The sequence below is a fragment of the Misgurnus anguillicaudatus genome, chromosome 20 (genome assembly GCF_027580225.2).
Source record: "Misgurnus anguillicaudatus chromosome 20, ASM2758022v2, whole genome shotgun sequence".
Classification (NCBI taxonomy): Eukaryota; Metazoa; Chordata; class Actinopteri; order Cypriniformes; family Cobitidae; genus Misgurnus; species Misgurnus anguillicaudatus.
In genome coordinates, this window is record NC_073356.2 from 23,372,323 (window position 1) to 23,399,412 (window position 27,090).

The following is a 27,090-nucleotide window of genomic DNA, read 5'->3' on the forward strand; positions in this document are numbered from 1 at the left end:
TCAGCAGCATGATTACCTCTAACCCCACCACAGTAGCTCTTCGGCTGCAAAAAGCTCAAAATGAGACACAAATCATTTTGATCATTGCATTATTGCCACTTCTTTGGCCTGCAACCCTGAGAACTCAAGGAAAGCCATTTCTCAAAGCATGAGAATAAGAGAAACTGTTCTTTGTGGCACAGTGGCCAAGGGTTACTTGCCCAAGATCAGACATAAAAGTGTGTTATGCACCTTGTTTTCATTATGCAATGGAGGTTCACAAGCAGACGTTGAATAATGGAAGCACTTGTCATAATGCATTAAGCAGGCAGTTTATCTGAGGTGACATGGCTGGGAAGATTTTTATATATTTATTACATTTTTTTTGCAGCGTACGGATATTAGCATGCCACTGATGTTTGTCTCCGCTTTCCTCATTTTCAATTCCCCACTACTGTGATATTTAGCAAAAAGGCAGATTAGTTTGTTATAAACCAGAAAGCAGCGCGCCTGAGGATGTTTTGGGGCGATATTAAAAAATCGTGAATAAATAATGTCAATGTCAATGTGCGGAGACTGAGATGTAGCTGTCGGTGAGCTCGTGCCAGACTCATTAATCAATTCCAGGGCTTTTAGGAAATGTGGAAGAAGAAAAAGACAATCCCAATCTCTGAATATATGTACTTTCCCTCTACACAGCATGCGAAAGCAGTATATCAAATGAGTATATCCATGAGACAGGAGGCAGAAAATGCATAGATGATGCATTACATCTGCTGAAACTTTGAAGTGGACACTTTGCTATCCCATAAGGTCACAGGGGCCTTTAGATTGAAAGAGGTACAATAAATAAAAGAGGTATCAAGACAACCGTCGCTCGATGCCCCATTTTGAGATTTGGCGATACATGATGGTATCAGGGGCGGTGCAATAGGTAACTATTTTTTTTTATTTGTCAAGTCACTTGATTGGTGGACAAAAAATAAGCTGAATTACTCTAAGGGCAACACTGTCATGACCGCAACCTTCTTTAAACTGATGCCATTAATCCGAGCGAGTCATTAAAGCACAGGTGCTCCTGCATGCCAGGGAGCATAAACAACAAATTCGTTGTTTTTATACCCCTGCTCGCCTAACAACTTCTCTAGTGCAAGGACATGTCAGAGGTGCGCATATTAAAATCGCATGCGCGAGGAAGAGTCCGTGCTAGTTCAGATGCTAGAGGGAGTCTATGCCGCGCGCGTTCAGGGCTTCCGCGTGCAAAGTGAAGCCCACAAACCCTCTCATGCGAGCAAAAGCACGCAATGCGCATGTTAATGTGAAACTATGATGATAATAATAATAACTATCACCAACTATCATCATGAAAGCCCACTATCGACCATACCTGTATGTATCGGCCATACAGTACTGTGCAAAAGTCTTAGGCCACCACCAGACTATTTGTTTTAGAAGTTTAAATGTCAATCCATATTTATTTTTTATATCTATTTCATTAAGATACAAACAGAAAATACAGGAAATATGTAAAAAAAAAAAAAATCGGGACTAAATGTCTTCTTTAGGCATTGTCGGTGTTTAGTGTGACCTCTCTTGGCACTAAACACATTTTGAGCAGAATGAAGTAAAAAGACCAATTTCTTTAAAATGAGAAATTAGGATTTTATTTTATTTAGGTTTAAGAGATCCTGCAGTTTCCTGCTATTGCTCAAGTGGAAGTTTACCCTAAAAACTTGACACATCAGTTTACATTTTATATAGTTTTTATTACTACATACATATTTCCTTTATTTTCTGGATGTAATCTATTAAATAGACTGAGAAACAATTATATCTGATCACTATAACATTGCAAAAACAACTAATCTAATTCTGGCACGGTGGCCTAATGCTGTGTTCAGACCAGCCGCTGTAGAGGCGTCAATCACAAGTGATTTCAATGTTAAGTCAATGTAAAGATGCGTTGACGTGCGCCTGGAGGTCTCACGGCGCGAATGAGGCATTTTGCGCGGTGCGGTAGACGCGATTCCACCTCATTTGCGCGTCTAGTTCACACAAATGCCGCAAATTGAGCGTTGCCGCGGCAAACACGTGAGTTGAAGATTTGAACTTCAGCGGAAAAACGCGCAGGGTTAACCAATCAGGAGCTTGGTCTTGCTCGATCCTCGATACACGATAGTATTGTCTATCAGCACAACCCTACTCATGTAAAATTGTATGTTTAAAACCACTATAAAACTTATAGCAACTTTTCAAAGTGTTACTTAAACTCAGTTGGTAGAGATAACCTTCCGGCCTCTCTTGTGAATGTGACTTAACCTGCAATTTATTGACTGGCCGCTAGAAACTGGCTCCAAAAGGGAGTCAATCCCATAGACCCCCTATGTTACAGCAGAAATAAATATGTTTACAACCTGGTACAAAATGTATTTTTAGTCTTATTTTGCCCCTCATGACAACTGTGAAGGTGGTAAATTAATAAGGCACCTTAGCTCCACCCACATCTTTGCCAATGAGTGGTGTGCAGTGACCTGTTGCCAAGATGGCGGCAGCAGTCTCCGCCAACTATTGGCTTTTAAAATGCACTTCTTAAACATACAGGTGATGTCACGAACATCACATCCATATTTTTTTTTTTACAGTTTATGGATAAGCATTGCATTAACAACACAATGATAATGTGTTCAATTCCAGAAAAACAAAATGCTGTTAAAAAATGTATAGCTTGACATTGTTAGATGTTTTGAGTAAAACTCCTTCCTAATGCATAAATGGACTGTAAATGTAATGTGAGTGCATATAATCTGTATGTTTAGGAACACATGTATACTACTGTCCTGTACATATTTACAAAATCAACTGTAATGTTCAAAATGAGTACATATGAGAATGTAAAAGGGTCATCTTGAGTCACTTCCTGTTCTCAATTCCATTGTTTCTCGTCTGTCACTGCGTGAGCAACATCCAGCATTTTCCCTCAACCCTCCTGTTTCTCAGTATGCCTCACTGATGGGTTATGCTTTTGAAATAAAAGTACGGTTGCTTTGCAGCATGACAAGCTATGTGTCAGTCTGGAGTAACATCAACAGAGGAAATAAAAGCTGACATTGAGGAAAGTGGCAACCCTTTAGCAGCTTGTAAAAATAACCCTATAACAATCACTTCCACATTCAATGAATCTGATGGGAGGAAAATGTGCTGTCAGTGTTCTCTTTCACAAATACTCATAAAAGTGCAACAAAGGTCAGTTGTATTTAGGGGCTTTTCCACTTGGGACTTATGGTGACTGTATAAATACCATATAAAGGCTTATGTGTACTGAAAAGCAGGTGTATTCAGTTGTATAGTGGGTAGAAGTAGAAGTGGGTATACCTTATGCCATCTAATAAAGAAGTGGGTATACTCTGTATACCTGCGTATTTATGCACTGTATTCCAAATAAACCACTCTCAATCCAGAGTAGGTGAATTTTAACTAAATGTTTCGCACATAATGATCATGAGCCCTCCACAGTTTATTATTCAGAACCGGCCTACAAAATGGAGATTTTTACTATGAATCACCATGCAGATTTGTTGGGCGTGGTTGCATCGTTACTTGATTTGCATAATTTCTTTAGTGATTTGAGCGCTAAAGCAACGCAGACAGCTTACGCAAATAAAGGGGCAATATAGTGATCTCCCTCAAGTACGATATGCATCATCTTATGAAACCTACAATAGCACTTTGAGGATAACAGTAAGAGACAGCAAGTTATTTCATCAACTGAAAAGCGAGGGCCCAAGCTCTCATCATCACACAGCAAGACAGCTCAATGCTAAATGTATCTAATTGCAGCATCTAGCCTGCAAACGTATCCTTAGAGAGCAATTTAGAGTGTCTCATTGCACACTATTGTGTGGATTTCATGAATGACATAATCCGAAGTTTTAGACAGGAGAGACAAATGTGCTGTGCCCACTTTCTCTCCAAAGCACATGCTGACTGAGGGATGATTTGCATACATAACTACGTTATTCCTCCCATCTACCAGCTATGCTGCTCTCGTGGGCATTGGGGTTGAAGGAAAATGGACGTCCCGTGATGATAATTTGTTTAAAAGTTAATCAAATATGTACAGTACAGTCTGAAGCTTCTTGTTTATAGCAGACACTCAAGGCAGAAAAATAGGGCCATTGGGTCAAGGGAATTTGAGGTGCTTCATGTTTCTGCAATTATGCTTCTTTTCTGTTATTCAAGGCAAAATATTTATACTGCCGCGCTTTTAATAATGCAAAGGTCATCATTGGCCCGCTTTCAAGGCGAAACGCTTAATGCGGGTGTAGAAGAAACAAGAAATGTCAACCTTTCTTAGCTGGAAATAAGAGCAAAGCAGTGCAGTTTTCAAGGCTTGGTCCTAGGATCAAGGATTTTTAACCTTTACTGGGATTTCCCATAAACAGACTCTCAGCCAATTCAAGGATTTTATAAAATATTTTTAACTATAAAGAATATAACAAAATACAGTTGTTACTAGTGCTGGTCAAAGATTAATTGGAGTTATTTGCATAAAAACTGAATGTCAGAATGGGAAAGAAAGTTGATTTAAACAGTTTTGAAGGTGGCATGGTAGATATTTCATAATCTACTAAGTTACTGAGATTTTCACGCACAACCATTTCTAGGGTTTACAAAGAGGGGTGTGAAAAGGGAAAAACATCTAGTATGTGGCAGTCCTGTGGGCGAAAATGCCTTGTTAATGATAGAGGTCAGAGGAGAAACTGATTCAAGCTGATAGAAGAGTAACTTTGACAGAAATAACCACTCTTCTTACAACCGAGGTATGCAGCAAAGCATTTGTGAAGCCACAACACGCACAACCTTGAGGCGGATGGGCTACAACAGCAGAAGACCCCACTGGGTACCACTCATCATCTCCACTACAAATAGGAAAAAGAGGCTACTAATTTCTACGAGCTCACCAAAATTAGACAGTTGAAGACTGAAAAAATGTTGCCTGGTCTGATGAGTCTCGATTTCTGTTGAGACAATCAGATGGATTTGTCGTAAACAGAATGAGAACATGGATCCATCATTCCTTGTTGCCACTGTGCCCGGCTGTTGGTGTAATGGTGTGGGGGATGTTTTCTTGGCACACTTTAGGCTCCTTAATGCCAATTGGGCATTGTTTAAATGCCACGGTCTACCTGAGCATTGTTTATGACCACCATGTACCCATCCTTTGATGGCTACATCCCACAAATCTCCATCAACTGCAAGATGCTGTCCTATCAATATGGGCCAACATTTCTAAAAAATGCTTTCAGCACCTTGTTGAATCAATGCCCCGTAGAATTAAGGCAGTTCTGAAGGCGAAAGTGGGTCAAACACAGTATTAGTATGGTGTTTCTAATAATCCTTTAGGTGAGTGTATATACATACATACATGTAAATGTTTCTTAAATACATACATGAATGTGTGTGTATTTATATATACATAATACTTACAGACAGCACACTCATAAATTATGCAAAAAATCACTTTTATTTTGTATGCGATTAATTATGATTCATCTTTGCCCAGCACTAGTTGTTACTTAATATTTTACTCTGTGCAGTACATATGATGTAACTTCACTCTAAAAATGGGTGAGTTATTTTGAACCCATGCTGGGTAAATATTGAACAGAACACATGCTGGGTTAAAAATGACCCTAATATTGGGTTGTTGTTATGCAACCATTGGTTACAATAACCCAGTAGTTGGGTTAAAACAACCCAGCACTGGGTGAATAAAAAAAAAACTTGTGCCTATAAATCATGTTTCACTCTGAGGATTAAAAAGTAAACGCTTATAAAAATTGTCAAAGTACTGTATGTATTGGTACATAAAAACAAACGGTGCTAAATAGCACTAAAAGTGGTTCTTGGCTCGTAATCATAGAGGAACCATTTTAAGTGCCATACAGCACAGATGAAGTACCTGTGTAGCACCGGTGTAGAACCATATTGTGCCATGTAGAACCATATGTGGTGCTAGTGGTGCTATATGACCCACCATATGTTTCTTCATAGGTGCTATATAGCACTAAAAATGGTTCCTCTATGATTACGAGCCAAGAACCACTTTTAGTGCCATTTAGCACTGTTTTTTTTTTTTAGAGTGTATGATCTTAAAAACAGGCCCTATATGTACCATTAAGTACAGATATTTGTATATTTGGTACCAATATGTACCTTTAAAATAATAAGCTCTATTTTGTACCAATATGTATTTACTAATTCTGAGGTACTAATATGAAGTCTTTAGCTGCAAAGCTGTATTTTTTTTTTTAAAGTAATGCCCCAGTGACAGCTGGGGTACATATTTTGACCATTTTTTCTGATGGTGTAGTAAGTAAGATAAAGAAATGGCATTTGATTATAATACGAAACTCAAAATTTAATGTAAATGACTAAACTACAGCAGGTGTCAATTATCACAACATTTCTCCAATGGTGCCAGTATTTTCTTCCGGTAGGTAATCGTAATGAATTTTGTTAAGCTTGTTCATTTATGGTCTGACAGCATTAGGCATTAACAAGCAGTCGGGCGTGATGAGTGAACCTGGGTGGGCGCTGAGCTAACACTGCTGATGTGACAAATCAGACTCTAAAACAAAGTGTTGCTTAGGTTAGATCACATTCAGCTGGAGACAACTTTGTCATTAGTGAAATCATTATTGTATGAATCTTTGTGCTTCCCTCTGAAAAGAAATGAGAGGAAACAGCCACGCTGTGCGACAGCGTGTCTACCTGAGTAATGTGAACACTTATGCAGACTTGTATAAAGGAAATAAAGTTTCGAGAAGTTGTAACATTGCATGATTAAAGTTGTAAAACTTTGAGAATAGAAGTCAACACAAAGTCAGAATTACGGGAATAGTCAAGTCATCGCATATATTCTGCATTTGATATAATGCAGAATGTCCATTTGATATAATTTGTAACTGCCTTTAAAACCCAGTTAAAGTCTATTTTTGTGTGATTTACTGTTTTTTACATAAAATTATCCTACATAATGTAAATAACATTTTGAAAATACATAACCTTGCTATCTTTAATAATGACTCAGAGTAAGACCATGTCAAAGATTGATATTAATGTGAAATCAATGCTTGAAATCAAACTTTGATGCTCCTAATCTTAAAATTAGATTACAATTAAATCATTAAAATAATAATTTATTTTTGTCGTTTTTTTATTTAAAAGTAAGATTTAACTAAATCTTCTATATCCATCAGTGGCAGCCAGTGAATTCTTTTTTCAAGGGCGCTCAATGCAAAGTTCGTCACAACATGTATGTAGCCCGTCATGTGTGTGGTTCCTTTTTTTAAATATGTGTTCTGCGCATTGAGAGATTGTGTGTGCATCACATGTCAAAATAAGTGCCTGCTGCAGACGCGTCTAACGAGTTTATGATAAAAGAGACGCTCGCGTTTGTCAGATAATCTAATGCGCATAATCTCATAATCAAAGTTTACTGTTAAGGGAGTGTGTTGCGTGTATTTTGTGAATGTAAGCGTCTCTTTTATCATAAACGGTTTTGACTTATTTTGACAAAACGTGATGCACATGATTCACATGACGCAACAAACACATATTTTGAAAACGCAAGCAACACACATGACACTCCGAACACTTATTTTGAATTAGCGCCCCTCGGATGAGCAGTCACGAGCCGCTACTGATATCCATACCGACCAAAAATATGATAACTGCTCTAAAAATTATTTATTATAAATCTCATAGAAAAATAATATGCATTGTAAGTTCACCTAATGACTCCACTGTGTCCTAAATGACTAGCACAGGGATGCAAGATGTACCGCTTATAAGTCAACCTACAGTACATAAGCCTGGACTGTCTACTATAAACCAAATCTGAAGTGCAGCTGTCAGCTAATGTACTGTATTTATTCAGCCATAAACCATCCACAGGCAACAAACTCAGACAAAAGTACAGACAAGAAAGCAAGCACTGGCAGCCTCCGTGTTGAGGTACGAGCAGATCACATGGGAAAGTATACCTAAAATCCACCTAATGCCAAAATAGCAATATCTTTTCAAGCGAAAAGCTGTTCTATTATGAAACCATCATGCTCTAAAATAACTGGAAGCTCTCCAGTTCAAAGCCTCTCTATACAAAGGCAATACACAATCATGCTTTATTCCACGGAGTCGCTTTAACACAAAGCGCCGTCTCCATCAAGAGATTAGTTTTTCCCTGGGTACATCTTAATCTTTAGTCATTTGAAATCACGTCCCCCTTGTTAAACCAAAATTTAATTTAGGACCAATGCAGCCCTATTCCCATTCCATCCTATGACATTATTAATCAACTATAAAAACCCAACAATACAGTTCCCTTTAAATTGTGGCAATACTCTCAGTAGATTCCCTTGTGTAAATGGAGGAAACGCAGAGGCAGATGACCTCACATCCATCATTAGCGGTCATGTTCATCTGTCCATCATACACTGTTGTCAGACCTGTCAAGGGTCAGATGTTGAGTTGTATCCAGCAGGCTGTATTTTTTTCTTTTTTCTTGGGTTGAAAATATGAGAGCAACCTAAGATTAGAGATGGACTTGACAGAGGGGTCACTGTTTTGGAAATCAGGTGTAGAGGAAATGTCCAACGATAATAGAAAGATATCATGTGATCTGGGTGAAATGCTTTTGGAAAATCCAATAGAAGTGTTTGTATATGTATACTCTGTTGTATATCAACCCATGGTTAGGTAAAATATGTACAAAACACAACCGTTATGTTAAATCATCAACCTAAAAAATATTCATATTTGATTCAACCATGGATTGTGTGTATGCCTCAAGCTTGCACAAGTAACTAAATCTAATTATTTTTTAGTCTATAGTCGTATAATTCAACATATGTTTTGCCGCAAACAACCATGCAGTGATATAAACAGCAATAGCACCGGTGAATAAAACAGCCCATTATTCCCCACCTGCATCTGGTTTCCTGGAGTGGTGTATCACCACAGCTCCTATTTAATGATAAAATCCATTTGCAGGCTCTGAGGCCCAGCGACGGCAGACTTCAGCACCGCACCTTTTCTCATCCACCAGTGAGTTTACGCCTATCACGCCTGTCCTTGTGCTCCCCGCAGACTGCGTCGAATGCTGAACGGGAGATGAAACAGCATCTCCTAGGGGGTAAACACTGGCTGCCCCTCTTAACGCACCTGAGTGTATGACTGCTCACTTCAAAGGGTCTCGCTTGCTCACTTTTATACCTATTATGACAAAATTCTAAGGGGGCTTGAGGTCTAATTGGGAAACTGCTGGTAAGTTGAGGATAAGTAGATTACATCAAGGTTTAAAAAAAGATAATCTTGCGGAGGTAAATTTGGGTCACAAGCATGAATCGGACATGTGATTGGGACCAAAACGTCTACAAAAACGGAGAGACGCGTTTCAAAAAGCAAGCAAACATAAAATCTTTCTGTTATTGACAAGGCACACACAAACTAAATTATCTCCACAGTATTTTTTTCTAATAAAAGCATTTGTTTATGTCTTAAAGGAATAGTCTACTCATTTTCAATATTAAAATATGTTATTACCTTAACTAAGAATTGTTGATACATCCCTCTATCATCTGTGTGCGTGCACGTAAGCGCTGGAGCGCGCTGCGACGCTTCGATAGCATTTAGCTTAGCCCCATTCATTCAATTGTACCATTTAGAGATAAAGTTAGAAGTGACCAAACACATCAACGTTTTTCCTATTTAAGACGAGTAGTTATACGAGCAAGTTTGGTGGTACAAAATAAAACGTAGCACTTTTCTAAGCGGATTTAAAAGAGGAACTATATTTTATGGCGTAATAGCACTTTTGGGAGTACTTCGACTCGCCTGAAAAGTCCGCTCCCCTTCTCCCTCTCATAATGGGAGAGGGAGGGTGTTACTGCGCCGAGTCGAAGTACTCCCAAAAGTGCTATTACGCCATAAAATATAGTTCCTCTTTTAAATCCGCTTAGAAAAGCGCTACGTTTTATTTTGTACCACCAAACTTGCTCGTATAACTACTCGTCTTAAATAGGAAAAACATTGATGTGTTTGGTCACACAGATGATAGAGGGATGTATCAACAATTCTTAGTTAAGGTAATAACATATTTTAATATTGAAAATGAGTAGACTATTCCTTTAAGTGTATGTATAGATTACAGTCAGAAACCAGTCTCTGCTTATTTAAAGAGACAGTAACCTACTTAAGTCTGTGTCATTAATGTTAATCAAACAACCCAAGATAAAGAGAAAATCACTTCTGTAGCTCTAAAAAATAATAATTATATTTAATTTATACAATAAAGATGGTGTTATGATTCATTTAATTCGATGTCTGTACCTAATGCTAATTTCAGACCTTACTTAATGTGCAACTTTGTTCTTTTTTAGAAATGTTTTAAAAATGAAATATCTAAAAAATAATCCAATCCGTGCCTCAAAAACTGTAATGTGATCCAAACTGTAAGTTTTGTGATCCATCACACCCCTAGCAAAGCTAGTACACAGTCATAGCCATAAATGCAATGGTACTAATAATTGGCATAATTTACTTCGGTGTTACGGTTTTTGGTTTCCTCTTTTTCGGTTTCGGACAAGAATTTTCATTTTAGTGCATCCCTAACAAAAACCCATAGATTCAACTATGAATTTGCATATTCACTAAATACACGTTTGGTCAAATGCATTTCACACCTGCACAACGTCTTCATGGTTAATCCATTTCTCAGCACATCATACCCCTTGTTTCTGGTACTACATCCACCTAATATACACAGAAATCCCAGTAGCCTGTTATTAAATGGAAAGTAGCCATAAACCTTAGCCCCCACTTTAATAAAGTAGCAAGCCCACAAAAAAACAAAGTGGGGCTGATTTACTGGATAATGATGAAGGCAGACCCTATATACTGCCAAGGGCAATGTGTTGGAGATGAATACACTGAAAGAGTGAAGTCAAGGGAAGGGCATAAGAAACAAATGCAGTAGTGAATGATCACAACAGACCAGTGGCTCAAGCACTTGGGCTTTGACTTCATGCCAGGCTGTTCTGGCTTGATTTATGTTGTTTTCGCAGAGTGTTGGGCCACAAAGCGATATAAGTGCACCAGACCGACTGCTTCACTCACAGACATGGGCTAAAAGGAACTTCAGCGCACGACAACAATCAAAGGGAGACTGTACGCTTCAAAATATGCCTTCAAATTGGCTGACGCTGGTGTTTTTATGACTAATAGCTGTAATTGCTGCCAGTTGCAGTAACATTAGGAAGTAGAGAAAAAGAATACAAACTAATTCAAGTGATGGAGAATGTAATGTCTGAGTCTCCCACAGGAAGTTAAAAATACAATTGCTTAAGGTTATTTAAGGACTATGAAAAGATATTTCATTGTTTTATAATGTCTATCTAAAATATCTGTGCTATAAACAGCTCTACTTGAGTGTATTCACCAATTTATTTTCGTTTTTTCTTTCAGTTCTAGTTCATCACTCTCTCTGTCTATTAGAATTATCTTTTTTTTTTTTTTGATGCGGTCCCTTTAAGAATCACCTCATTTGCATGTAAAGTGAGCAACAGAGTGCTTTATCTGATTCCGCTCACACACTGGCTTTTGGCACCAATATAGTTTTTTAACTCCCCCATATTTTAATAACAGCCTCTTTGCAAAGCCTGCATTATATTGTGTCAGGTTCACAAAACAATTGCTGCACAAACGATTAGGGTCAAACCAGTGGCGGCCAGTGACTTCTTTTTTCAAGGGCGCTCGATGCAAAGTTTATCACAACATGTATGTAGCCCGCCATGTGTGTGGTTCCTTTTATGTGTTCTGCGCTTTGAGAGATCCTGTGTGCATCACGTGTTTTGTCAAAATAAATGCCCGTTGCAGATGCATCTAAAGGGTTTATGATAAAAGACACGCTCGCGCTTGCCAGATACTCGCATAATCTTGCGCGTAATCAAAGTTTATTGTTAAGGGAGCGTCTTGCGTGCATTTTGTGAACGTGAGCGTCTCTTTTATCATAAATGGTTATGATGCGTGTGCAGCAGGCACTTATTTTGACAAAACTGATGCACATGGTTCATATGATGCAACAAACACATATTTTGAAAACGCAAGCAACACACATCACACTCAGAACACTTTTTGAATTAGCGCCCCTCGGATGAGCAGTCACGAACCGCCACTGGGTCAAACTGAAATGATCATGGACTTTACTTAAAAATAAACATCAGTCGTGACTGTCTCTGGGATCCTTCAAAAAGAAAAACAGAGGAGCGGGTGTCACAAACAGCAAGACAAAAATGTTGTTTGAGAAGCTTTCAAACATCTTTATCATTGTTTGTAAAAATAGCCTCTACCCGTCTTTTCCTTTTACTCACTATGATCATGTAACAGGTGTCAATGACACGAAATTGTGGGTGGTTATGCGTTCATGTATTGTTCTGTGTGACTCACAAAGTAAGACGATTTTGCAGTTAATGTTGGCACTGGAAAATACATTTTAAGTTCTGAAAGTTGCACTATGCTTTTATTAGTTTCTTTTAAGACTCTTTTATTTCTATAAAAATTTGATACAGGATGATTTTGACCCCTGTATGGATTTATATTCACATAAAAGTGTAACCTCATGTAGTCCAAATTCAGTAATATTAACGTTTTTTAAACCCTAGTTAGTGTGTAATGTTGCTATAGACCAGTTCAAATGATGTAAACAACGCTGGTCCAAAAACACTTCCTGTTACAGTTTGTGACATTTATTTTTTTTTTACATATATTATTATCTTTAAGATGTTTGTTTAACTTCAGTTAATTCAGGTTTATATGTTCTGTTGGTTTATTTTATCCCAACGTTTATCTAGTGTTAAAAAACGGAAACGGGAAGTGCTTCTGGACCAGTGTTGTTTGCATCTCTTGAACTGGTCTATAATACCATAAATAATCCCTGTAAAATGATAAAGCTTAAAGTTCACTGCCAGGCGATATTTTCTTTAACAGAATTCGCCTTTCAACTACAGCCCTCTAGTTCCTGCTTTAATGACGTCACTAGAACAGTTTTTTGATTAAACTCCGCCCACGTCAGTCACCAGCTAAGCTAACGGCAAGCTAAGCTGCTGTCGAATCACAAAACACTAAACAAACTACACAATCAGAACTCGTTACGGTTTTTTTTGAATGAGGGACCTCATAGAACAAGGAAGACAACAGCCCATTTTGAGAACAGTGAAACAGCGCTATACAGATATGTAAATTATGTGAAAAAAAACGTGTTTTTTACACGTGAAACATAAACACATTATATTGTGCACTGTAAACACAATCAAAGCTTCAAAAATACAGAAAGAACGGGACCTTTAAATATTTCTGACTTAAACTGTAAAACAACTTTAGATGACACATTTTTTCAGATTACCCGACCAAACAGGATTTTCATTGTACTTCAGAGCAGGTGTGGACTGCGGAGTATTCGGCCATCTTATTAAACAACAGATGTTCATGCAATGGACTTCATCATGGTCAACAAGGCATGAAGCCTTTCCATGCTGTTGGGCTAAAACTGTTATTAGCTTATGAAATGGATCTCTAACCATTTGTGTGAAATGATGAACATGGGAAAAACACAAGAGAGAAAGAGTGCATAAATGAAATATTTAAACATAATATTAAGAAGAAAGTTTAGTAACACCTAAGACATTCATGTATACAGTAAATAATCAGAGACAGTTTTTGTTTTACAGAACACAGACAATGCGTGAAAACGCACCATTGTGCTGTAATTTGCAAGTTTACCACAAGATGTCAGTAAGTCAAGCTAGACAGGGCAACAGACATGAAGGAGAGAGAGAGAGAGAGAGAGAGAGAGAGAGAGAGAGAGAGTGAGAGAGAGAGAGAGAGAGGGGGGGTGCTTTTTCTCTCTACTGTGGCTTTTCTCTTGGCAGAAAGACTGCACAGCAACAGACTGCTGCTTCTTTACATTCAATATAGGCATAAAGACTCTTTCTCCCTCCCTCTCTCTGTCATCTCTCTCTCTGTCTGTCACTTCAAAACTGACCGCTTGGTATGGGAAACACCTTTCAAGAAGCCACATGACTGACGTGTCACTCTTCTCTTCAGGGCATTGGAATATAACAGAATGACAAGCTGTGTTCCTATCTTGCAATCGATACTAGTAAGGAAAGGTTGAATGAATTTTACCCTGCATTCCTAGATGTGTAATGAGTGGCACCATGTAAAAGGTTAGTTTGTTGGTTTGTTATGTCATCTTAGATTATAAAATGAATATCACTACTGTAGTTGTAGGATATATAGTAGGAGCAGTGCTTTTAAATTAACAATTTGTCTGTGTTCGGGTTAGGGTTCCAAAATTCTGGGAATTTCGGAAACTTTCCATGGAAATTACACAGAAATAAATGGGAACTGTGGCACGCTGTTGAAAATGAGTCAGATGTCGAGGAAGCTAATGTTTTATGTGATACAATTTGTATAAATTACTCAAAATTTACAAATAATTTCCTTTTCAAAAAGATTCCAACTTGGAATATTTCCAAAACTCCTAAGCTTTGCAACCCTAGTTCGGTTTCAAAATCAGTACATCTGAACTATTACACGTCTTAAGAAGTCTTGGAATGTAACTGCTAATCATACTTTTTAGTGTTTGTTTTATGACTATAATCTGTCAACGTATGACAAGAGTTGCAGAAGACTTTTTAAACAATTCTAACTTTTTTCTCTTTAACAATAAAATATGGGTTTGCGGATCATGAAAATCAAAGTTTTGGGTGAACTGTTCCTTTAAACTGCCATCCTATAAATATAAAAAGAAAATCTTTCTTGTTACTTTAAACCTTAATCTCCGAAACCAACCAGGACCTGTATGGCAAGCTGTTTTGATTTTTATTCTTCGAGTTCTTTATATCAACAATTAAATTTTCACTAGTTAAAATTGTAATTCTTGATATCAGAAATAACATTTCACTAGTAACAATGGCAATTGTTGATATCAAGAATTGAACTATGGCTAAGCCACGCCCCCTCCACTCACTTGGACAAACAATCAACATTCGGTGAACAGGCGCTATGGCAGCTGTCACAGTAGGATACATTTCACAAGAGGAAATTGATGATTTTGGAGACAGAAAGACTATATATCATCTCGAAGTCACCAACTATGCATGGAGGGTTATATTAATAATTTTATGTCTATGAAAACGGGGCAAACTGTATGAAAAGCTTCAGCTCCACGCAAAAATTTACAGGTCACAGTGTAAACGTGATAAATCGCATCTCGTTGCCATCATGATCAAATGAAATATGTACAGGTCTAAGTTACATACGTTTTCAGGACAAGCATTTTTACCATGTTTACCAAGAGTAAGTTACCTTTCCGCACAACATGCTATTACAAATAACATTTGTTATCTCAGTTATTTACAGATACGTTAATGAAGCTAAGTGACATGATGTACAACGCAGCTAGAAGCTAACGTTAACGTTTTTTTAAATATCAGGCTAACGTTACGTTAGAGATGTTAAAGATAACGTTCAAATATGTTCTTGAATTAGCTTAGAACAGATGTAGACGTCCTTGTTGAATTTATCCACGTTTAGTTGGTGTTGCGGTTTACCGCATAACTTAATCCAGTGCAAACACTTATTTCAGTTGAGATGTGGCTTGGGAAAGGGTAAAAATACGGGTAAAAAATACACAACGTCGCCCAGCTTCTCGGGATACGTAGTGTCGGATATACTTAAAATGACAAGAAAAAACATATAAAAATGAAAGAAAACTGACTAACTGCAATGCATTTCAATTGACGTGAAAGCAGAGAATGTCCGAGTGTATTGGGTTACCTAGCACACTGTGATTGGCTTATCACGTTTGGAGGCGTGGCTTAGTCATAGGTCAATTACATTTCCACTAGTAATAATGTCAATTCAGTTCTTGATATCAACAATTCAATTCTTGATATCAAAAATTCAACTCTTGATATCAAAAGTTGAATTCTTTATATCAAGAATTCAATTGTTACAAGTTAAAAAGTTAATTCTTGATACCAATCATTTCTGTTATCTCAAATTGTATTTCTGATATCAATATAATTTCAGATATCTAATATGACTTTCTTACTAGTAACAATCCCATTCATGATAACAGAAATTAACATTGTCACTAGTGACAATCGAATTATTGATATCAAGAATTAACTTTTTAACTAGTAACAACTGAATTCTTGATATCAAGAATTTACATTTTACTAACAATAACAATATAATTATTGATAGAAAAAATAAAAGTTTGTACTAGTAAGAATTGTATTTCTGATGTCAGAAATTCTAATTTCAGATATCAGAAATATAATTCTTGATATCAAAAATGTTATTTGAATGGTGGCCTTTGGTGACTAGTAAAAATACAATTGTTGATATCAAGAATTACAGTTTTTACTAGTGAAAATTCAACTGTTGATATCAAAAATAGCAATTGTTACTAGTAGAAATCCATTTGCTGATATCAAGAATTAACATTGTTACTAGTGAAAATGTAATTCTTGATATCAACAATTGCCATTGTTAGTAATAGAGATTTAATTCCTAATATCAAGAATAAAAATTTTAACTAGTGAAAACTGAATTGTTGATATCAAGAATATCAAGAAAGTCAATATGGCTTGCCATAGACCTGTACAAACAGGCAGACTACCACACTCACTTTTATAATCACTACCGTCTTCATGCATTCACACAACAGGACAGAACATCTCATGCTTATTCATGAGATAAAGACACAGCGCTGCATTTTGTTCAAAGCTCAGCACCTCACGGTTTTTCACATTCCGTCCACGCATCGGTACAGTGATCCGACGCAGCGCTCGGCAGACACCTCGATCAGACGCCAAAACAAACGACAAATGATTTATGGAGATGGGTAGCTTTGAGTGACAGGACTGGGATGAATAATTGCTGGTGGCTGCTCTTGCTTCCTCTGTCCCGTCCCACTACATGCTGATGACTAATTACATTGCTAGCTCTACAGGCTAAGCGTCTGCAATTACACCTGGCTTTACTCAGGGGGTCTCTTTCACAGTCTGACACACATAGTGACACCCGCCATTACTACATGAACTGCTCGCAGCCTAGACGCCACGTGTGTGGAGGGAAGAGGAGGGGGAGGTGGAAAGATATAGCATCTCAAATTGAAGGTGAAACAGAGCATGGTGATACAATGAAAGACAATTACTTGGAGACTCTTGGAATACATACTAGTGAGATATACCACTAGAGAGATAATAATGAGAAATCTTCTATCTATCTGTCCTTCTGTCTGTCTTTCTAGAGACATGAATGAATGGATGGATGGATGGATGGATGGATAGATGTGATAAATGATTTATGGAGAAGGTTGATTAATCTGCCAATATTTGGGCATTTTAAGATTGTCTTTGGCATCAGCTGGTAATTGTGCACATTTGGCAGTAAAAAACACTCTTTCTGTCTTGTGTCAGATCCAACATCTATTGTCAGTGTTATTATTTGATAATGCACAAAATATCTTGAGGTAAAGTAAGTTTTTAATAGCCATTTATGTGCTGCATTAAAGCAATAACATACAGGTTTGGTTGTTGTGCAGCCACGGGTAAAGTGCAATTTATACTTTTGCATAGGATCTACGCTGTAGGCTACGCAACAGTTTTCATTTACTTATGCGTCATTGTTCGCCTCGATGTGCATTACACATGCAGATCACTAGTAGGAGGTGTCCACAGGCAGTACCGAGGCAAAGAGCAGAAGAATAAGCAGTTTTTTTACGTTTTTGGAGAAGTATCAGCAGTGATGGAGGTAAATAGACTTTTGTTGCAACCTGAGTTGTTATATAGCTCCTTAACTTGGTCGATCATTGTTTTTTCAGTCGCAAGCGTAAATATGCGATATGTGACACGGATCTTTTTGACCTGAGGGAGGGGCTCTAGCAGACCAATCGCAGCGCTTACGGTCCACGTAGCATTGATGCGTTGTTACATTCTTGGAGAGGTGCATATCAGGCTACGCCATAGGCTTATGCATATGGTTCGCATCTCTGCGTACGTCGTATAATCGACATAGAAGTATAAAGCCAACGTAATAACAGCCATGCTTATAGTATAAGGTATGTGAGAGTATGTGATAAATAAAACAATGTTACAAAAGAAACCAATGCATATTTCTGCATGTTGCCAAGCAACACACCTCTTATCCGTAAATCACATTACATATAACACCATTAATTTGTCTATCTGCCATCCTACTCTCTAGCACTATGTATCGTTTGTGCAAACAAAACCAGATGTTTGTGCAATTACAGTATTAAAGACAATGCTTAATATTCTACCAACCAAATGCTTATTTAAACATATCTATCAAGAAGTCATGTTGGTACTACTTTATCTACTGTATGAATATTCAGTGAAGCAGTACATGATTTAGACATATTTCAAGATTAATCACTCATATCTTCAGATGTCTTGCGGGGTGAGAGCCATTCACTGCCATTAAATTATCTGACATTTTAATTTAAACAGACTTCTAACCAGGTCACAATATTAATTATTACTGATGTAAAATCAAGATGGAAGGCATCTATCACCCATTAAGATAACAAGCCAAAACACGGCACTCAACAGAAATCAATACATAATACTTAAGAACACTTAGGGAGCAATAAATGTGCTGGTCTAAATAAATACTGAATAAGCATCAAATAGACAAATACATGTTTTTGGAAAAGCATAAACGGTGATGGAGTTAATCAGACTTTTGTTGCAAGTTGTTAAATATAGCTCCTTAACTTGGTCATCGCTTTTACCGTTGCAAGCGTAAATGTGTGCGAGGATATGCAATGACAATCTTTTTTGATCTGAGGAAGGGGTTCTAGCAGACCAATTACAGTGCTTACGGTCCATGCAGCATTGACGGGTTTGTTACATTTTGGGAGAGGTGCACGTCAGGCTATGTCGTAGGCTACTGCATAGGATTCGCGTCTCTGCGTGGGCTATGTCGTTTCAAAAGTTTTGCCATTTTACATTTTTTCCTGTAGCTCATCTTGTGGAGCAGGGGGGCTATTAAAGTCAAGATCAGGGGTTCAGCATCAAGGAAAAGCATAAAATACTAATAAAGTTATGGGCCAATGACCTGACGTTAATTATTTTGTGTCCGTATGGTTCAATTAAATGTAAAAGGGTTAAAATTTCTAAATAAATTTGCAGATTACTTGCATACATTGTCTTTTATGAGGACCGAGTCTAAAATTTCTGGTTTTATTTCATTTCGAAAAAATATTTGGGGGATAATTGCAAAAAAAAGTCAATGTGGTGCAGTGTTGTTTTCGTCAACAATGATGATAACGAAATGATTTTGTTGATGCACTTTTTTATGATGATAATGCGATGATGACTAGCTAAAAATAGCTCTAAGGTGACGAAAACATGACGAGATGCTTTCAAGTTTTCGTTGATGAGACGGAACGAAAATGATTATAAGTCTGACGTTCACAATGCATATCAATTCTGCCTATTTTGCATGAAATCTGTCTGTTTTTAGCTAAAAAGTATCAGCAATGCTGCCGCATCCTATCCTTGTTTTGGGTACGCCCACCACCCGGCTGCAACCAATAAACGGAAACGACGAGATGATTTATGGACATACTTTCAGTAAAATCCAACAGAAAGAAAAATGGAATGCATATTGGGAGACAACAGTAAATGTGGCCACAAACTAGGTGGGAAGAATACCACCAACCTCAAGCGGCACCTGAAGGCTCATCAGGTTGATTTTTTTTAGAGGTAACTAACAAGTCACGCTGTTAACATATCATATACATTCAATTATACTCGACAATCGACTTGTGACACATTTCACGGTAAGCTTAGGGCCCTATTTTAACGATCTAAGCGCATTGTCTAAAGCGCACAACGCAACGTCTAAATGGGCGTGTCCGAATCCACTTTTGCTAATTTAACGACGGGAAAAATGGTTTTTGCGCTGAACGCATGGTCGAAAAGGGTAGGTCCTATTGTAATGGGAGTATTTTGGGCGTAACGTGCAGTAAACCAATGAGAGACTCAGCTCTCATCCCCTTTAAAAGCAAGTTGCGCTGGCGCTATGTCTAATCCCTATTTAGACGACGGACTTTGTAAACTGAAAAACTAAGCGGAGGTAGAAGATCCCCAGTTTAAGATTAATGTTAAATAATTGTGTTGTTTTTCCACTTGTATTGAAATTGTTATTTTTTTTATTAAAACCTTTAAAACCCGTTTTCTTTTACTCATGGAAGTAAAAAGCAGGCTTTTAATTGCTTTAAATGTATGGCTTTCCAATATCATCAAAACATAATTTACAAGTATCTAAGATAAGGTTTGTACTCTAAAAATACTTTATTTGTAACAAACAGGAGATAAAGAATTTACAAACGGCTCTCCGCAGGTTTCAGCACTTTGGACAGCGGTTTTTTTAGCAAAGAGTTTTTTTTAAGCATTGCTTAAAATTGTTTCTCATCTCACCATATCCGCAGGTACATCATATACAATAAATCCGTGAGGTAGCATTAAAAAAAAACATTTAAAAACAGATGCATTTGTTTAAAGCAAAGCTTTTATTTACTTACCAGGCTACAGGTGAAGCAGCTCTTTACGCCTTCTAACGTCTCATAATAAGTCCTCAATTATGTCCAAGAGACTCAATAATAATCTTTTACATTCAATCCTTTAATCTTTCATATTTAAAAGCATTTTTGTGCTGCTGGGCATTCATGTACTTTGTCATAAGCAAACCCGCGTTGTCCTCCCGTTTATAGGCGCATATTAATGCGCTCTTTAAATAACATAAAACATATTGCGCCATTGACTTTAGACTTTAGACCAGGTTTTTGTTGGTCAATGGCGTAGTCTATTTTAGTTGCCTCAAAATAGCAACGCGCCAACAATGCGCCTGAACACGCCTCGTTTTCAGACCAGAACGCCCATGGGCGCAAAAGGGGGCGCAAATGCATTTGCTATTTAAACAACGTGAAAATTAGGGTGGAAACTAGCGAAAGACACTTGCGTCGCGCATTGCGCTGCATTGCGCCGGGTGTAAGATAGAGCCCTTAATGTTTCACATGTATCTACTTGTTAAACATAAGCCCATTTCCAATACTTTTTAACCTAAATTCATTTGTTAAAGACTACTTTTTTTACTAAAATTGACTTAAACTTGACTAAAACCTTTTTGCATTTTCATCGACTAAAACTTGACTAAAACCTTTTTGTGTTTTCATCGACTAAAACTTGACTAAAACCTTTTTGCATTTTCATCGACTAAAACCTTTTTGCATTTTCATCGACTAAAACTTGACTAAAACCTTTTTGCGTTTTCATCGACTAAAACTTGACTAAAACCTTTTTTCATTTTCATCGACTAAAACTTGACTAAAACCTTTTTGTGTTTTCGTCGACTAAAACCTGACTAAAACTATCAAGTTTATAAGTGACTAAAATGTGACTAAAACTAAAAAGTATTTTTGTCTAGACTAAAACTAAAAAGGCTGCCAAAAACAAAACTGATGTGGTGTAACCGGTCTGTGTCAAATGGTGTAACCAGTATTTTTTAAATGAAAATATAAATATATTCATAAAAATGTGGAATAAAATATAATCATCTAGTTTAATGTAATATGATTTTTTACATACATTTGTCAAATATTATTTAGAAAACAGATATGTTTTCAGCATATGTCAGGACAAATATTATAAAAACACAATTAAATTTACATTTAGAATAACTAATAAAATTATATTTTACAATTTTATTATTTTTCTTTTTATGCTTACATGCTATTAAGGTTGATAAAATATTTAATATTTCTCATTCTTTGGCACAATTGGCGATCATACCATTTGACATTTTCAGGTCCGTTTAGTCTTATCTTTCAAAAAATTAAGATAAATAGAATACACTATGTGCATTGAAATAAGCCAAGTTTTTTTTTAAATATTTTTTAATTTCTCATCTTGCCAAACCGTTTTTGTCACTGACCCTTATACCTTGAATCCACAATAATTTGCTTTGACTATAAGTGCCAATTGTGCATGTTAAGATATCTGAATATAGTTGAATTTGTTTAATTTACATCTTCGAATAAGAAACAATTTGCATTCTGAGTGAGAAGTTGAATAAAAAAAGCATTTCACAGTCTAAGTATTTGTTATGGTCCTTTTTTGCTTTAACAACATCACACCCTCAAGCTGGCACAGACTTCAAGAGTTTCCAAAACCTGATGATCCATGTTATCCCAGCATGCTTTGAGAATATTCCAAAAAGCATCTTGTGCACTTCAATGGCAGCAAATCTGACTTTGTACAAAGAAATGTTGCTTATATAATAAGACCTTGAACAAGTAAAAAATCATAAAAAGTACAAATCAAGTACTCAGGGCTCTTTGAGACAACAATGAATTTGTTCCAGACCTCTAAGGATGACTGCAGTAGACTTAACAGGCCAGTAACTATATATCTCCTTTCAAGACAAGAGGGAGCGAGAAAAACTGAGCGTGAAACAGGGCGCAATCCCTAATTGCAGTGCATAATTTAAAATGGCTGAATAGCAACATGCAATTTGTCTGTAATGCCAGCGAACATGGTGATGTGAGACGCAAATGTAGTGCCTGCAGAATCCTGCATTATTTACTTCTTGAACTGTTTAATTAAGCTCTGTCATTATCCCCCCACCCATTCCTCCTCTCCCTTCTAATATCTCTTCTCTGTAGGAGAGCAAGAGAGAGAGAGAGAATATGTGAATGCAATAAGAGAAGTAAATGACTGGCTACAAGAGAAAATGCTCCCTTGTAACGCATCACTGTTGTCTGTTTTAGGACCTGCTGCTGGTTCGGAGGCCCTTGTGTCTAAGCATAGCTGTTTGTGATTTTTGCAGTAAAAGTACAGATGGCCTAGTGGTCCACATGGAAATGAGAGACTGGACGAAGAGTGTCTCAGCCTCGAACTGTGCCAGATGCTTAACAGCTGGAAACCGACAGGCATCGATCCAATGTTCAAAAGGCCCCAAATCCCAGGAGCTCCTCTTGACTTAACCCTCACTCTTAACTGCCAAATGCATAAATCCATGCATATAAACAAATGCATATGCATCTCTAATGCTCACAAATATAAAGATTTAAATATAAAGAGCTGCCTGTCTTTTTGATGACACCAGCTAAGGAAAGTTACTTACAACAGACTGTGTTTCTCTGTCTAGATCATAAATATGAATAAACACATCTGTATGGCACTTAAATACTAGGAGTAGGTGCAAGTAACTGCATTGCTCATGCTGCATTAATATTTAAAGTAAACCAGTCAATGTGATTTATAAAATCTGTATGCTTAGTGTAGGTTGAGGGTGTGATTGGTAACGTTGTTTAAATTTACATGTTTAACATTTGTTTTATTTGTGTTATGTCGAACCCATAACCTTGGTGCTGCTGGTACGATACTCTACCAGTTGAGTTACATACAACACATTTACATCATACAATTTTAGTTTTATGTCCATTATCACATTACTTTTTCTTAATATGTCTGTTCCTTGGTAACTAGGCGGCCATATTTGCAACACCTCGGGGCAGTTATTTCATTCATGCAAGACTACAGTCCTATCTACTTGAATAAGGAAAGACAGATATCTCTAAAATCGTGTGCTAAAACCACAATTAAGCAGCATTTTTCTGACAAACAATTAAACCTGACATCAACAGTACATTTGATATTTGCTTTTTAAAATCAAACTGTGCTAAAAACACCCTTTCAAGGCCGTCTTAGCTACTGCGCATATGCACAGGTTGGCATGCACCTTACACACTGCAAAAAAATATTTAAGAAAAAAAATCTTGGTATTTTTTTCTTGTTTTCAGTAAAAATACCTAGGGGTTCTTGAATTGGGAGGCTTTTTCTTGGTGAGCAGAGTGACTCGGGAGAGTGGGTCTGGTTTTTGGACCAAAAATGTCAAATTTAAGCGATTTTGTGCATAAAACAAGCAAAAAAATCTGCCAATGGGGTATAAGCTAATTTTTCTTGATTTTTTCTTGAATTTAGTGTTTTAGAAAAAATGTCAAGATTTTTTTGCTTACCCTATTGGCAGATTTTTTTGCTTGTTTTAAATTTGATATTTTTGGTCTAAAAACTAGACTTATTTTCTTGGGTCATTTTGCTCATCAAGAAAAAGCATCTTAATTTAAGAATTCTTAGATATTTTTACTGAAAACAAGACAAAAATAATAAGAATGTTTTTTTCTTGAAAATCATTTTTTTGCAGTGCATGACTCTATATAGACGGTTTTAGCAGCAACAACATATACAAACAAATTTTGTGAACCAAAACGCAACTTCCGGGAGACTTCGACTAGGACTTTGAGTCCTTTTACAATAGTTTATTTCTGATAACAAGGGAAACATATGACAGAACAAGAAAATTATCTTCGTTTATATATCATATACAGGGCTTGACATTAAAGGAATAGTCTACTCATTTTCAATATTAAAATATGTTATTACCTTAACTAAGAATTGTTGATACATCCCTCTATCATCTGTGTGCGTGCACGTAAGCGCTGGAGCGCGCTGCCACGCTTCGATAGCATTTAGCTTAGCCCCATTCATTCAATGGTACCATTTAGAGATAAAGTTAGAAGTGACCAAACACATCAACGTTTTTCCTATTTAAGACGAGTAGTTATACGAGCAAGTTTGGTGGTACAAAATAAAACGTAGCGCTTTTCTAAGCGGATTTAAAAGAGGAACTATATTTTATGGCGTAATAGCACTTTTGGGAGTGCTTCGACTCGCCTGAAAAGTCCGCTCCCCTTCTCCCTCTCATAATGGGAGAGAGAAGGTGTTACTGCGCCGAGTCGAAGTGCTCCCATAAGTGCTATTACGCCATACAATATAGTTCCTCTTTTGAGTCCGCTTAGAGGGGCGCTACGTTTTGTTTTGTACCACCAAGCTTGCTCGTGTAGCTGCTCGTCTTGAATGGGAAGGACGTTGATGTGTTTGGTCACTTCTAACTTTATCTCTAAATGGTACCATTGAATGAATGGGGCTAGGCTAAATGCTATCGAAGCGTCGCAGCGTGCTCCAGCGCTTACGTGCACGCACACAGATGATAGAGGGATGTATCAACAATTCTTAGTTAAGGTAATAACATATTTTAATATTGAAAATGAGTAGACTATTCCTTTAACACCTGCCAACCAGCCAAATGTGGGTAGATTTAACCTGTGGCCGGTTAGACAGTCACTCCCAGTAGGCAGGGTTGAATATAATTTTTTTATTGTAGTTTTCTTTAAAGCCATGTGAAATAATAAACAGTGCGTGGTGCGACGCTACGAAACTACAACTCCCATGAGCACTCCATTCACCAAGTTCAAGGTTTTTTTTACCATGCAGAGCTCCAGCACTCATATTTAGCCATAAAGATATGCAATTGCATTAAAGACATTTAAGGTGTGTGCACACTCTTTGAGCGAGAGTGGAGAGAAATTCATAGAGATCTGTGCAGATAAGAGCGTGCGTCCAGTTTTGTACAATGGCAAATTAAACCCTGAAGGAGAGGGATAGGCGCTCACGCATCATAATGCGCTTTTGGGTTTTTTACCCAACATGCCCTCTCGACATTTGTCAGTACATTAGCGCCTTAAATGAAGTCTTAAATCACTTTTAACAGAAACCATAATCAAGCTTATGAAATACAATCTGCATGAACAAGCTGACAGTAAAATTCATGTTCTGACTGAGCAGTGTTTACTGCTGTAGTTAATACATTTAAAGTGTTTGTCTAGTTATTTTTGTGTGTGTTTATCCGTTCAGTTAATCCTTCACATAACTGCAACGGCTTTTATTATATTTACTACCAGCTACTCTATTTATGTCTTACTGCACTGCAAAAAAAATATTTTCTTAGTATTTTTGTCTTGTTTTTAGTATAAATGTCTCAAATTTCTTAAATCAAGATGTATTTTCTTAATGAGCATAAAAAAGATACAATTTAAGTGAATTTGTGCTTAAAACATGCAAAAAAAATCTGCCAATGAGTTTTTCTTGAATTAAGTGTTTAAGAAAAAAGTTCAAGATTTTTTTTCTTACCCCATTGGCAGATTGTTTTTCATGCAGCTAAATATATGATATGATCTGTAATAATAACAGGTATAGACGGTTTCATCGGACGCACGTGATACACGTCTGGATCCGAACCTTACTTCCGGTTTCGTTTTTTTTTAACGGTCGGACTAGTTGCTAAACTGATCTCTTGAACAAATGCCTCGTCGAAAATAAATAATGTTTTGGTTTCCTAGGTAATCTATGTGTTGTTTTTTGCTTGTTATATAAATAAACTACATTTAAAGAACTTTGTTGTTATTTATTCTTAGCGGAGTTTACCGGAAGTTACGTGCAGCCGCTTGTTTATGTTGTTACTGCTGAAACGGTCTATATATAGCTAATATATGTACTCTCAATTTGGGTGTCAATCTTTAAAAGGTAATTTTAGCATGCCAAAGTCAATTTTAATTAAATAAAACAACAAAATTGTGGCCAGCGAAAATGCTGAGTGGCTAGTAATTTGGAAAACCACTGGCCACTGTGGCTGGTGAGCAAAAAGTTAATGTCAAGCCCTGATCATATATAACGCAAATCAACTATATTAAGCTGAGCTAATGTTATTGTGTAAAATGATTGTATACAATGTTGGCTACATGTCCTTGAATTCTTGACTGGCTGTCGAATCTCTCTTCGCATAGTAATCCATACTCATCGTCTCCTCTCGTATTTAACAAACCAAAACCTTTAACTTCCGATAAGGTAGTTTTAGAGATCAGATTAGCCATTAGCCAGACCAATAAATAAATAAATGCAGACTAAAAGCTCATTTCAGTTCAGGCGCATCCCCCTCTAGATAATAATTTTCATTGACTGATGATTGGTTCTTTGAACTGGAAGGCGGGACTACAGTCACCATAGAGGCCATATTGATTGTAGCATTACCCCGTACTGAGTCGTATTATAA

At 37.0% G+C, this 27,090-nt stretch overlaps 1 protein-coding gene across 1 annotated transcript in view; it reads right to left on the reverse strand.

Annotated features, from left to right (window-relative positions):
- Positions 1 to 27,090, reverse strand: part of csmd3b (CUB and Sushi multiple domains 3b) — a 507,791-nt gene that overhangs the window by 410,123 nt on the left and 70,578 nt on the right. The window lies entirely within an intron of this gene.